Source organism: Chelonia mydas, chromosome 3 (assembly GCF_015237465.2).
Source record: "Chelonia mydas isolate rCheMyd1 chromosome 3, rCheMyd1.pri.v2, whole genome shotgun sequence".
In the NCBI taxonomy this organism is placed as follows: Eukaryota; Metazoa; Chordata; order Testudines; family Cheloniidae; genus Chelonia; species Chelonia mydas.
The window spans coordinates 79,379,432-79,393,745 of record NC_057851.1 but is presented as its reverse complement, the minus strand read 5'-3'; the positions used below and the strand labels follow the sequence as shown (position 1 = coordinate 79,393,745).

Sequence of the window (14,314 nt, the reverse complement as noted above, 5' to 3'; positions counted from 1 at the left end):
ATAATCTATTCACTTGTAAAATGCATCTGGGGATGATCCTGGCAGGCAACAGCTCCAATGTATGGGATTTGGTTCCTGTTATTGTCTTAGCTAGCCTAGCTATACATTATGTTAATGGTCATCAATATATTCCACCTGTTTTAAAGTCAATCTCACTACCTAATTTAATGCCTAATCCAACTCTCATTCAAGTCAATGCAAATACTCCCATTTAATTCAATGTCTTGGGAATCAGGCCTTTCACTACGACGTGTGGCCGTGAATTCCACAGGTTTACCTTACAGTCTGGTGAAGTACTATTTCCTTTTCGTTTGCCATATACTACCCGTTTAATTTTCACAGCAGCATGGAAGTCAGAGATAGAAAAGACCATATAGCCAATTTCCCTGCCAATGCAAGTTTGTTCCCTAATGTACATTTTCTGGTGTTTTGTCCATTCCAGTTTTAAACATCCCAAGTGGTGGGGCTTCCCTCATGACACTATATCATGTGCTAATAGATCTAATCCCAATAGCTCAAAATGGGAAAAGACAAGCTCCTCATCTTTTCTCTTAAACCCACTGCTCCTCCTTCTCCCTTGATGCAGACACCACCATCCTTGTCATTAACCAGCCTACCAACCTTGAGATCGTTTTTGACTTCTCCCTGTCTTTCACTCTGCACATTTAGACTGCCACCAAGTCTTGCTATTTCTTTCTCTGTTACACCTATTACAATAATCACCATCCCTTCCTCACTTTCCTATAGTTTAATGCTTCACCACACCCTATTTATCTCCAGTTTAATTACAGCCACTTCCTCTCTGGCCGCCTCAATGTCTAATTTATTAGCCACTATCATCCCCAAATTCAGCATCACTGTCCAGATTTCTCCCTTTCACTGAATATCAGTTTCACTCTAGTTTTCCCTACATAGTATTAGCTTGCACTTTTCCAAGCTGAAGTTAATTTAGTTGCTTTCTGCCAATATTTATACTTTCTTGAGGGAATTGTTCTGTGTCCTCATTTGTGTTTGCAGCTCCTCCCAGTTTAGTATCATCTGTACATTTTATGAACATGCTGTCTTCTCCCTCTTAGAGACCATTAATGAAATATTAAATAAAACCAGACTTAACACAGGTTCTAAGGGCACATCCCTATCCATAACATGATGTGATGCTGTTCATCCTCACACTTTATTTACAGTCCATGAGCCTGTTTTCAGCCTGCTTGACAGCATTCGTATCCAACCTGATTTGAATTAATCTCAGGGCCAGGTTTCATGGGATGCCATATTAAACGCTTTACTAAATTCCCAATATATTACACATCCTAATTTCCCTTCATCAGCTAACTTCGTAATTCTATATATAAACAGAAATTATCGTTGTCTAGCAAAACCTACGTGCTGCTTTGCTTGTGGAGCTGTTATCCCCTGTATGTGTAGTTTAACTCCCCCTCCTCCCCCTTTAACACTTGTCCATTATTTTATATGGGATGTAGGCTGAATTTATAATGGGCCCAGATCCAGGGTGCAGTGCTGCTGTTTTGTGCTGCTCCAGTGGAGGATAGTGGCCCTGAAGCTGGTGCAGCTGGCCGCAGGAGGCTCACCACAGTCCATGGGAACCTCCAATGGTGTAAATCTAGAATAGTGTTCCTGGGCCATTCTGCTCCCTCAACTACAGTTGGCATGGGAGTTGGGGCGGGGGGTATTGCCAGGGCTTTCCTATGGTTCACTGATCATCAATTAGTTGGTCACTTCCTACACCGAATTATTAATAAATATATTCAATAACATTGATCAGAATAGGTACTCCCTGGGGTACCCCATTATGATCTTCTCTCTGCTTTGAGAAGCAGCATTGAGTACAACTCTTTGTTTCCTCTTGCTTTTACTAATTTTGAAAATACGGCAAGATTGTGCTCTCACTTCATGGTTATTTTCCTTAATTGTCACGATGATGGTGATGATAACCTTTCTCATTTACATGTTACTGTTCATTCCCAAAAATCTCAAAATACTTTACAGAGTAGATCTAGAAGTCTCACACGAGGATGCCTAAATTAGACACCTAAGTTTACATGTATGCAGATAGAACACTGGCCTGGGACTCAGGAGACCTGGACTCTATTTCTGGTTCTTCCACTGGGTGACCTTGGGAAGTCACATTAGTTTCTTTGTGCCTCGGTTTCCCCATATGTAAAACAGAGGTAATGATACTGATCTCCTTTGTAAAGTGCTTTGAGCTGTACTGATGAAAAGTGCTATGTAAGAGCTGGCTGATATTTTATTATACATGTCAGTGGGGCTGTAAACACAGCTTGGGCTGGTCAAATTTTTTGTCAAAACTTTTTTACAATAGAAAAACGGAGGGGTTTTTTATTAAATGAATTTTTGCAAAAAGTGTCTGCTGTCTGTGGAAATTTTCAATTTTTTGTCAAAAGACCAAACACTCAAAAACTGAAATATTTCAGCCAAAAAACAAAATATTTTGTTTTTTAACTGATTTGGGTTTTTTGGCACTTGAATTTTTGCCAAAAAAAAAAAAAATCTAAATTTTCTATGGAAAATTAGACAAACTATTTTTTCCCCATTTTCATCAAAATTTTCTGCGGGAACAGGGGTAAACCATTTTTCAACCACCTCTAGACTCAATACCTCTGGAAATCAAGCAACTTTTATTTAAATTGCTGAAACTGTGTTTAGATACCTAACTTTAGGCATCCAAGTGTGAAATTTTTGTCTGCATACACGCAGTAGTGCAGAAATGCAGCCACCTCTTGTGTGGAGGACATCAACCAACTGGTGTACAGCATGCTGTTTATCAGCATGCTCAACTTTATGAAGGACTTCAACAAATGCCAAAATCCAAATAAGCTATGCCCTCTGATTCACCCTTGTCTACTATGTTATTACATTCTAAAGCCCAGTTTCTCCTTACAGAAGCAATGCTGGTTAGAGCCTATCTGGTTATAACTAACCAAAAGCTATACTGTTATTATATAAAATAAAAATTAATTAGACTCTCAACTGGATTTCCTACAACCAAGATGAGAAAGGAATTATAGATTGGTGAGTTTCTTCTTTTTTTTGAGAGAGATAGGCACCACACAAACAACTTTCAAATTTTCAGAAACAGTTGCCTGTTTTAATAATATATTGCATATCCTTGTCAATTTCTCTGCTATTTCACACTTCTATTTCCTTAGGAACACTCGGATGAATACCATCTGGTCCTGGTGATTTACTGCACTTGGGTTTCTGAAGTTGCTCCATAACTACCTCCTTAGAGACTTCAATTTCTGTTAAGGCCACATTCTGATTTCCTGTGAAAAGTGCCCTTGGAATAGGAATTTTCTCATAATCTTTTACTGTAAAGGCTGATGCAGAAAATTAATTTGATTTTTCTGCTCCTTCACAGTTTCTGACTGCCCTTACTCACCACTTGGTGGTTGAGAGGAGACAGTCTCACACACTCCTTTCTTGCTTCTATTGTGATTAGATATGTCCTTAATTTTCGAGATAACCTTATACATTTGTCCTTTAGATCAGTGCTTCTCAAGCTATCTGATGTGGGGGACCGGCAATTTTTTTTTCCAGTGTGCGTGCAGACCGGCAACCGATGGCTCGCAGACCGGCACCGGTCCGCTGACCACCACTTTGAGTAGCACTGCTTTAGATCATTTCTTTGTCCTCTTTATTTCTAATGTATACTTTGGTATATTTGCAAAAAGAAAAGGAGTACTTGTGGCACCTGAGAGACTAACCAATGTATTTGAGCATAAGCTTTCGTGAGCTACAGCTCACTTCATCGGATCGATGAAGTGAGCTGTAGCTCACGAAAGCTTATGCTCAGATAAATTGGTTAGTCTCTCAGGTGCCACAAGTACTCCTTTTCTTTTTGCGAATACAGACTTACACGGCTGTTACTCTGAAACCTTTAGTATATTTGTGTTCTAATCTACTTATGTTGCTTATGTAGAATTTCCACTTTTTTGAAGGATGTCTGTTTTGCCTTAAATGTGCAAAAATGTGGTATTTCCAGTATAAATGCCCCAGGGCCCCCTTAAGTCACTTTTCCCTATTTAAAAAAGCAAATGTTTCTCACCCCTCCTGGTGTGTGAAAGACCCACAGGAACAACAAGTAAACTGACTGACTTCAGGCAAAACAAGGAAACTATACACAAAGTACTCTCAAACATACAAAAGACCTGATCCGAAGCTCATTAAACGCAGTGGAAAGGCTTCTATTGACTCCAGTGGGCTTTTCATGAGGCCCAAAGTAAGCAAACTGAAAAGCAGAGAACATTTTTTTTCTCTAATCTCTTGTTACACTAATCATAGGTGTTATTTGTGACAGTAGTAGGTAACAAATTTTCTGAAAGGTGTGATTTTTAAGTTGACGTTGTCCCTTTAAGCTTATGTACTTCTCCATTTAACCATGCCAGATTTACTCTTTCCTTTTTACTTTTTCTTTACTCAGAGGTATATGTACCATCTGTGCCTCTAATATGGTGTTCTGAAATAGCCTCCAGAGTGATTCAGTGTTTCTTTTTTCTTAAACTTTCTTACTGTTAACCCTTTTCTTCACCTCTGTGGTTGAAAAGCAGCCTATTATTGTACTGATCATTTGCTCCTCCAAACCACAATGTGCCACTCAACCATTTAACACTGAGTAGTTAAAATCAACAATTATTATTGCATTGTAAGATTTCACTATTATTTATTTACTCTCTTTCAATATACTGACTTTCTTCTTGTGTTTTTTCCTAACCTGGAAAAATGTAGCACACTCCAACTGTAAGGGTTACGATTCTATCACCTGAGATTTGTAGCTAAAGAGATTTCACCCCACGGTCATCTCTACTTTGCAGTGATCTTTCAATAGTATCTACATGGTGGCCTCCTTTCTGATAATTTAAATTACTCCTTCTAGCCTAAACTTACTTTTCATGACCTCTCTTCCATGTCATTAGTATAGATGTACACCACAGATATGAAGTCCTGGAAACTAAGTTAATACTGAAAGGGCTCATCTAGACTGTCTCCACTACCTACATTGAAGATCCTACCTCAGGATCAATATCCAGATTAGTTGTTACATGGGTTCCTGCTGCATTGCTCATGCAAGGGCCAGACAGAATTCTAGTCCCTGTCCAGACTAGTCCCTGCTCTAACTCCTAAAATACATGGAGGAGAAGCTCTAGTTTCACTCTCTCAAGCTGCATATACCAGCCAACAGAGCTGGCCTTCACCTGAGTAACTTCATCTATTTAAATGGAATTGCATGGATGTATATGGGGCAGAATTTGGCCTGACATTTTCTAGTTAGGGAGTAAAATAAATCCAAAGCATCTGAAACCACACAAAAAACAGATTTTTTTATAACTGTGTCTAAAAATCATAAAACAGATGAGTGCCTTTACTTTAGATACAAAATTGCATCCAGGCTGATGACTTAAAGCATATGTTTACGTTCAGTCCAATTTAAATTCAAATGGATGAGTTATAAATGCTTGAGTTTGTAATAGAGAACATCCTGTAGCTGAACTTAGCTGACCAGCAAGCACTCTTCTACTACTAACGGACTGATGTTCCAGAGCTAAAATAGTTGACATTTTTGAAGCTTTTACCATATAAAACTTCCCTTGTTTGTCCATCAGGTTTGACACTTACAGATCCAGCATTGATTGATCTTACAGGGCTTGGCCTACTTTCACTTGCACCTTTCTGTTACTTGGTTTTTCTGTTATACCCCTAAGCATGTCAGTTTTACCCACTTGAACTCCTTACACTCATTTAGATTCACTGGGTCAAATTCTGGGCTGATGTGTGAGGGCTCCCCTAGTCTCATTGTAAATCAGTAAAGGCCTGTAGTCTTAGGCTAAGGGAGTGTAACTTTCACACATAAGGGGCCAGAAGGTGTAAGCTACATCACTTGTTCCTTTAAATCCACTTAGAGTCCCATCTTAATATGGCCCAAGTATTGCAAGGAAAAATATTTCTCCAATTCAGAAGAAACCTTACATCTTGGTTTCTAGGTTAAAAAAGGTTTCAAAAACATTTAAAATTAAGGACCAGATCCTCAGCTCCATTGACTTCTATCTCTCCAGTAGAAATTGCTACTAGAAATTGCTGTGGTTTTAACTAATGAGGATAGTATTGAGGTCTTGACACGTGCTGTTGGAAAACTTTAAAATTGGAAATGACTTCCACCTTCATCTGAGTTCAAGGGTTTTACACCACTTTTCTTTTTAGGGTTTTATGCTGATGTCCACCACAGCACTATCAGAGCAGGAGGCTACAAGAGTTTCACTTAACTCATGTGCTCAGTAAATTGCAATATCTCAAACATTTTCCAGAATTCATAGTATACAATGGGTCCCATACACAGCATTATGGCTAGTCCAATAATAGTTTTCAAAAAATGAGTTTGTTGAACTTTTTTCAATAAATATAATTAAACTACTTTGTTTCAATATTTGTCCAACTTTATGAGCTGAATGACAAGTTAACTCATAAATTAATTCAATAATTTATTCAAATGGCATGATATTTTTAAAATAGAATATCTGATTTAATATTTTCTGCTTTAGTTGCCCAGCTCTTCTCAATACTAATGATAAATGTGTACATTGAGAATAGAGAAAAATGCATCAAAGATACTCTGTGCACATTAGATTTAAATGTCTTTGCATCCATCCTAAGTTTTCATCATAGTAAACAATATTTTCTATATTGAGCCTGAACTGACAGAATGGAAACAGAGCTGAAGACTGCAGTCTTATATTTCATATGATGCTACGGTAACCCGAACTAATCAGAGCTGATGCGAGTTGAGATACTGGAACAGGGGACGAAAGCAACGTGTTATTGTACAACTGTCTCTGTCTAGCTAAAACATAACTGAGCCAAAGAAGTTCCGAGGTAAAGTGAGGCTTTTTGAGTCATCTGGACTTTGAAATCAAAAAATCCCACGAGGTGATATAATAAATGTTCTTGGCAGAGACAGTGAAGCCTGTCTTGCCAAACTTCTTAATGCAGCAAAATATACATCCGTCACCCCCACAAATTCCTACTCCATACACATTCTTCTTGAGAGGTTTAAAATACTTCAAGTAAGCATCTTAGTAAAATTAAAATAACAGGAATGAGAAGCAGGGTTTGTTTCTCAGTCACTGTGAGAATGTAGCCAGTAAACAATGGCTTCTTCCATGTCTTAATCTTCATTATTAAAATGTCATAGTACCCTCATATTTAAATCTGTCCCAGCTGCTAAAATCACATAGACCTAGTGTATGACAATGATAAAAGCTTATCCAGTCATGTCATAATGAAATTACTTTGTTGTTATATGTGTACATAAACAAAACCTATTACTGGCAATACAACCACTTTAGCTGTTCGGAAGTGATGTGAGGACACCTCAGATAAACGAGTCGACTCATTTGAATGAAATACCCATTGTCCAAGAGACAGTATATCCTGAACTCATAATTAACACATTCATCTCTATATAACCAAAGTAGCCAGAATGCAATATGACCTGAGATAATGTGATTTGGTGGTTAAAATTAAAAGCAAACACAGCTTTTAATTGGATTGCATACCTGCTAGTAATTCAGACAATGGGAACTTGATTCAAATTTATGGTATTAAATGGCAGCAGATGGACAGTAAAATGTCCATTGTTTGCAAACTGATGTGCACAGCCTGGCTGGCCAACTACCTTCATTAAGCCATTAGTGGCCTCAGTCAGGTGCTGGTGCATTTCTTCATTAGAGATGCTAACACATTATACTTTCATGTTGATAAGCATGGGGAGATAGTGAGTGATGGTACCAATGGGTTAATTTGGGATTTCACTCCTCTCTTCTAATCACAAGTAGAATCTTAGCCCCTTGGAAAGGGTTTTATCTGACTTCTGATTTTGTTAATTTAATAAATAAAAAAGCTGTAGATGAGATCTAGAGGGAAATAATCCCCACCCATCTTGATGACCCCACGCATCACTTGGTGGGACAGGAATTGCCTCATACCTCAGTAATCTGCTCCATTTTGGGATGCACTGTTCCAGACCTTTGGTCCCTATCCTGTGGAGCCTTCTACACTCCCACAGGCTCTTAATCTATTCTGCTCATGATGATTTTCTTCTCCCCTCTCTCCAGAGATTTAATCAAAAAGCTTGCAGTCATGCCCCACATTTTAAAATATTTCCTCTCCAAACCCAGTTTCCTATCTGCATTTGTTCATCAGTATTATATTATATCCTAACATAGCAATGGAGAGTAGTTTGGTTCCCCAGAGCCTTAGGAAGAATCCTTTGTTTCCTATAATGAACTGGAAACCCTGCTCTCTCTCTCTCTCTGTAAAGCAGCATCCCCAGTAGAAGCAAGACTGTGAACTACTTCTTAAATTACACTTCTCTACAAAATCTGTAAAGCCACGCAACGGCAATTCCATGCTAACTGGGCAGACCACCTGCACTACTGTGACCTTTCTCAATACCTAATTAAAACAAGGTGAATCGGCAGGAAAAATATTGATTTGCTGTTCATATTCCCACGTTTCAAAGCTTATGTTAGAAAAGGAACCTTAAAATGTTAAACCTGAGCTTTTTAATGTCAGGGGACATTAACTGCATTATATCTAGTGAAACAATTTCCAAAATTTTCATGAATGATAGTCACTTCACAAATTAAATTGTACAGATGTCTGGGGAAAAAAGGGAGCAGACAATTTTGTCATAATTCTTTGACTTAATAGCAAGATTGTTAAATATTTCTGATGCAGTTAGGCTGCATAATTAAGCCTGAAATCAAGAGAACTTTCTCTGACAATTTTCAGTATTAATTTAGGGGCAAACAATAGTCTGTTTACTTAGAGTTCTGTGTATTTTAATCATATAGTGGTATACATTAATTAGCCAACACAATTTGAAAGTGAAAAGAATTATCTAATGTAATATTACTCAGCACTAGATAAATGTGTATTACTTTTGACAGCCCCAATTGTTTTGCTGACACTAATTCTCACTACACAACTGAGACAAAAATTCCCATAGTACAAAATGCATCATCTTCAGCATTTCATTCCAATACTACAATGGAAATACCACTTGCCATTCCTTCCACCTTCAAGTGGTGGGAGGAGTAAAGCTGGATTCTCTCTTGTAGAATGATGCCATGTTTGCATGAGGGATGTCTGACTCCTCTGTCTCCTGAATGTATTACAGCCCTCTGGGCTAGAAAAGGGAGACATGTTTTTAATGCCATATGAGCCTCACTAGGCAAGTTACCTGGCTACCTGTGCTACTGATTCATTTCAGGTATTGTAGATCAGTATTCCGCACAAGGAGAGAAAATTATAATTATTTACATTTCCTTGTGCAACAAACTTTTAGTTTTTGATTTATGTTTCTTTGTTTGTTTGTAGAAGTGAGATTTGATTACGCTGTAAACAAAAACATTTATCATCTTTTTTTCCTGATTGTAAGGCAGTGCAAAGCAGCAACAAGGTCAAGTGTAATAAACTGCCTGACAATTTTGCACTCACTCTCTCTCCAATACCCTAGTCAAATCAAGAAAATCAGTCTCTAACATATCTATGTATGGATCTCGTAACCTGTATGAATTCAGTCTTCATTCTCGGTAGAGCCATTGGGTCATAATAATTTTGTTTTCTGACCCATTGATTCAATAAACTGATTTTAAAAATTAATCTTCTCAGGCTTCAGACTCAGTGGTCTAATTATGAATTCAATATTTTCTTTAAATGTAATATTCTGAAACTTGTGGGCCAGTGGGTTTGCAATGTGCTGCTGTGATTCTTGGACTTGCATTGGCTAGTCGATAGAATGAAATCTATAAAGAAGGGAGCACTGGAACAGCTTTAACCCTAAATCTGTTCATTTACAAACAGTAGTATGAAAAACTCCCTTTCTTGCAACATTGCTTTTAATTGGTATTATTATGCACAACAGGTTATCATTATGCACTAGTTCACTGTGCACATTTGACTATGTATAGCAGACAAAACAGGAACAAGAGTTCAGATGCAGAAACAATCTAAACATTTAATCTCTCTGCCTAAAGGGGTAGAAAAAATACGGAACTTTCTTTTATTCATTTATTATTAGTAATTTAGACAAGAGACATATTGTGGTTGGGTCTCACTATATTTATCTGTCATATATACCTGCACTGCTGCTGGAGCACAAGGTTGAGGATTGCTACCCAGGTATTGCTGTTCTAAAAGCCCTCTGTGACAAAATTCATGGAGAATCAATACATACCTATGACTTGGGCATACAGCAATGTAAGTCCATTCCATAGTCTAGCAATGATTCCTGTTATCCAGACTATTGCAACTCTTGGCAGGAATAGTACATGTGAGGGTGCAGGTGGTGTTGTAGTGTGCATGCAACTATGTACCTCCAACATACAGCTGCACATTAATGGTGCTTTTGTAGAGTTTGTGTGCCTTCCTTATAGATTTCATTCAATAGGTGCTTTCAGCTGGTTTCCTCCCAGAATTTAACCCAACTGGGAATTTGTAAAGAGAGCAGCGCATCAGAGCCTACATTTGCCAAATGTATTGGAGAGGATTTTTGTTTTATTTAAATGCTGAGATAATCTTAATTCTATATGCAGCAATTGGTATTAAGATGTGTATAACTTTCATCATTATTTTATAATGTTTTGAGACATGAATGATGATTTATTCTTTACTGTTTGAACAGTCCTACAGTTTTAAGCAAGTGCTTATTATAGCAGTTCTTAGCCAGGGTGGGAGCGGGGAAGACTGCTTAATACAATCCATTAGGAAATTCAAGCCTTAAATGAAATGACCACAAAGTCCTATCAGCTCACTGAAATACAGCAGCTGTACATATTTATTGTAATACAACACTATATTGTTGCAAAGATATGCTGTTTAAAACATGCATAAGGCAGGTGAAATGTGACCATTTTACTCCTGTTTGAAAAATGAGAAGCTGTAGAGTGGTGTAACTTTTCAAATACATAAATAAACATTAGACTCGTGGAGAAGACAGGTACATGGCCAGACTAGTAATAAGAGTTTAAAAGGTCATTGGGTATACCTGAAACTTTTGCAGCCTTGTTACTTGTAAATACCAGGGAAGGTGAAGAGCTGTTTAAACTAAAAGACAATGTTGGCACACGAGTAAATGGATATAAACTGACCATGAACAAATTCAGGCCAGAAATTGGATGAAGGTTTCTAACCATCAGAGGAGTGAAGTTCTGGAACTGCCTCCTAGTAGGAATTCTGGGGGCAAACAATGTAATGAGTTTAAAGAGAGGGCTGACAAATTTATGAGTGGGATTGCATGACGGGGTTGCTTGTGATGTGCGTAGCGGGGCAAAACTTGAGAGCCGTGGGGGTTCCTTTCAGTTTATGTTTTATGGCAGGACTTCAGCCAGTCACCTGCAGGGGTCAGGAAGGGATGTTTTTGCCTGCAATGTATTCTGTGGGGTTTTTGGTCTCCTTCCTCTGAAGCATCAGGGATGGCCATCATGGCAGACAGCACACTGGACAGCGTGGGAGAGTGCTCTCTGTAAGCATTCTCTCTCAGGTACTTGCCTGGCTGGCTGGCTCTTGCTCACATGCTCAGCATCTAGCTGATTACCTTAAGAGGGGTCAGGAAGGAATTTTCCCCCAGGCCAGATTGGCAGTGACCTTGGGGTTTTTCACCTTCCACTGCAGCACATAAAGTGCATCTCTTGCTGGGATTAACTGGGGATATCTCATTTAATCAATTCCCTGCAATTGCAGGGGCATAGGGCATTGGTCCACCTCAGTCCCTCCTATTCTCTGCCTGCCTTGCACATAACAATAGTCTTCTGCAGGCTGTGATCCTTTGGTCTAATTTTGGTTGTTGGGTTAGGTGCACGGGTGCTGAGTGATACTGTGGGCTAATGGGAGTGCTTAATTTGTAATGAAAGAGATGCTGAAACTCAAACAATTAGCTTCCAGGGATCAAGCGATTTTTTTTTTTTAACTTTCATAACTGACATGGCAAGCCCAGAGGTGCCAGGGCTCAAGCCTCAACACAAATTAAGCACTGGCTCATGGTATGCATGAGGTCACACTAGATGATCTGGTGGGCCCTTCTGGCCTTAAACTCTATGACTTTGATCTTGTGCCGTGTTTCTCAAAATCCTGTTCTATTAGCTAGAGTGAAGTGAAAAATAATAAGGGCCTGCTGAACTCTACTGAACCTGCCTAACTTCAATAGCAGCATTAAAATTCCCTGAGTATTGCATCCTGTGCTTGTTCATATGGGACACCATGAATATAGAGGTGATAGAAAGTTCTAGATTTAAAATAATGTGTGGGCCAGGTTCAGGTCTCAGATTCACTCATGCAGCCACAGGCTCTCACAGGTGTAACCGAGGGTGGAATTTGGTCCTTTAACTTAAAGAAGGCTTTTATGCAATGATCCAAATGCTGTCAATTGTGTTGCCTTGCCATGTCTTAATTCCTCAAGGCAAATGGGAAAGTAGGACACATGTTGATCCTTAATATTTACAGAAGAAAATCAGTTACTGCTGTGACCTATTTGAGAAAAGCGTAGAGCAATTTATTGTGGTGAAATGTCCATTTAAAAGAATAAGAACTTCTTTTGTTCTTGAGATCTATAGAAAAGGGTTAGAGGTATGCAGAGGTTTCTGTCTGAGGAGAGATTCAAAATATTTGGGACTGTTTAGTTTACAGAGGAGACAAACAGAGGTGATATGATAACATATCTGATGCAAAGAATGAATGGTACAAAGAAGGTATATTGGGCACTTCCCTTTACCCTTTCCTATAATACATGAACAAGGGAACATCCAACAAAACTGACAGGCAACAAATTTAAAGCTGGTAAAGGGAATATTTATTTACATAATACATGATTAATCTGTCTCTCTTATGGCCACAAAATATAATTGGATCCTATTTTCTAAGTCATAACGGGATGACACACTGATATGGATAATGACAACATCCACAATTACATTAAGTAGAATCTTTTTAAAAGGTTTTTTAGATGGGATATAAGCCCCCTGCTTCATGGCATAAGCCAAAGACTAACACATGGGTTTTAGGCCCCACTGTGGATTAGTAATTCCATAATTGTCCTCTACAGGATTTCTTGCCCCTTCCTCTAACGCATCTGGTACTGGCCTCTGTCAGACATACAGTACTGCACTAGATGGACAACTGGCAATTCCTATGTTCCTGTGTGCTTCCTTGCTCAAGTAAATCCTGTCACTGGAAGCCAGGGGAGTTGCAGCTGAATAAGGAGTGCAGGACTGGATCCTTCATTACCCCAGAGAGCTTACAGCATGTGTGGTGCGCACACACACACACACAGAGGGGTACTTCACTGTCCATGATCTGAACATCCAATTCTAAAAATCATCTTTCATGAAAGAAATTTACTATTTTCATGTCAAAATGTGGAGTATCTTCGGTGCATTTCTCCCTACCCACCCCACATCCTCCAAATAAAAAGAGATAAACATTACACTTCACAGAAGGTTCCACATGATTGTTTAACTTGCCTATCTGCTCCAGTAAACATTATGAGCTTGATTCTCAAAGACTGCCACTAAAATTCCACTCTGCTGATTTTTGCAACCTAATTCTTTAGACTTTTTTCTTTTTTTTTGTGGGGGGGGGGGAAATGATGTGACCCAAATTTATAAAGGAGGGTAATTTGAAGCTACAATGTTTCTTGCATCTAAAATTCATTTTATTTTTTTACTATAGATTCAAATATCAGATGGGGGGGGGGATTATTTTTAAGATGACAGACTTCAGATGTTCTGCAGCACAAGGGTAAAATATGTAGGTTTAAGAAACAAAAATGTGAAGGATTTTATGAATAAATAAAGCTGTCTAGATCAATGAATCTCACCCAAGGACTCCTCTATTACACTAATAAGTAGCAAACTGCCATAGCTATTTTTTGTAACAATTAAAAGTTGGTGTGTTTTGCAGCGGTGTTCCCTTTTTGTTTTTTAAAATAGAAACACCCTATATTCTGCTGCACAAACCAGCTGTTAAAATAAACTACAGGGCAACTTCAGTCACTGCACTTTACAGATTAGAATAATTTTTGTGTCATTTCACTTTGGGAAACCAAGCCAATATTAGAATTCCATTTTAACTTGAGATAAATGATCTTTCAGATTATTGGAAACATCCTCATGCTATGATAGATGGTTTTGTCACTGCTTACCCCACACAAAACACCAAAATGTCTGAGTTTTTTTAAAGCAATAAGTCCATAATTGTTTACATTTAAAGATAAACTTTAAAA

General features: G+C 38.3%; 1 protein-coding gene across 2 annotated transcripts in view; it reads right to left on the bottom strand.

The window, feature by feature from the left end:
- LOC102931073 (sine oculis binding protein homolog) overlaps window positions 1-14,314 on the bottom strand; it is a 133,662-nt gene that overhangs the window by 90,888 nt on the left and 28,460 nt on the right. The gene's annotated exons all lie outside the window — the stretch shown is intronic.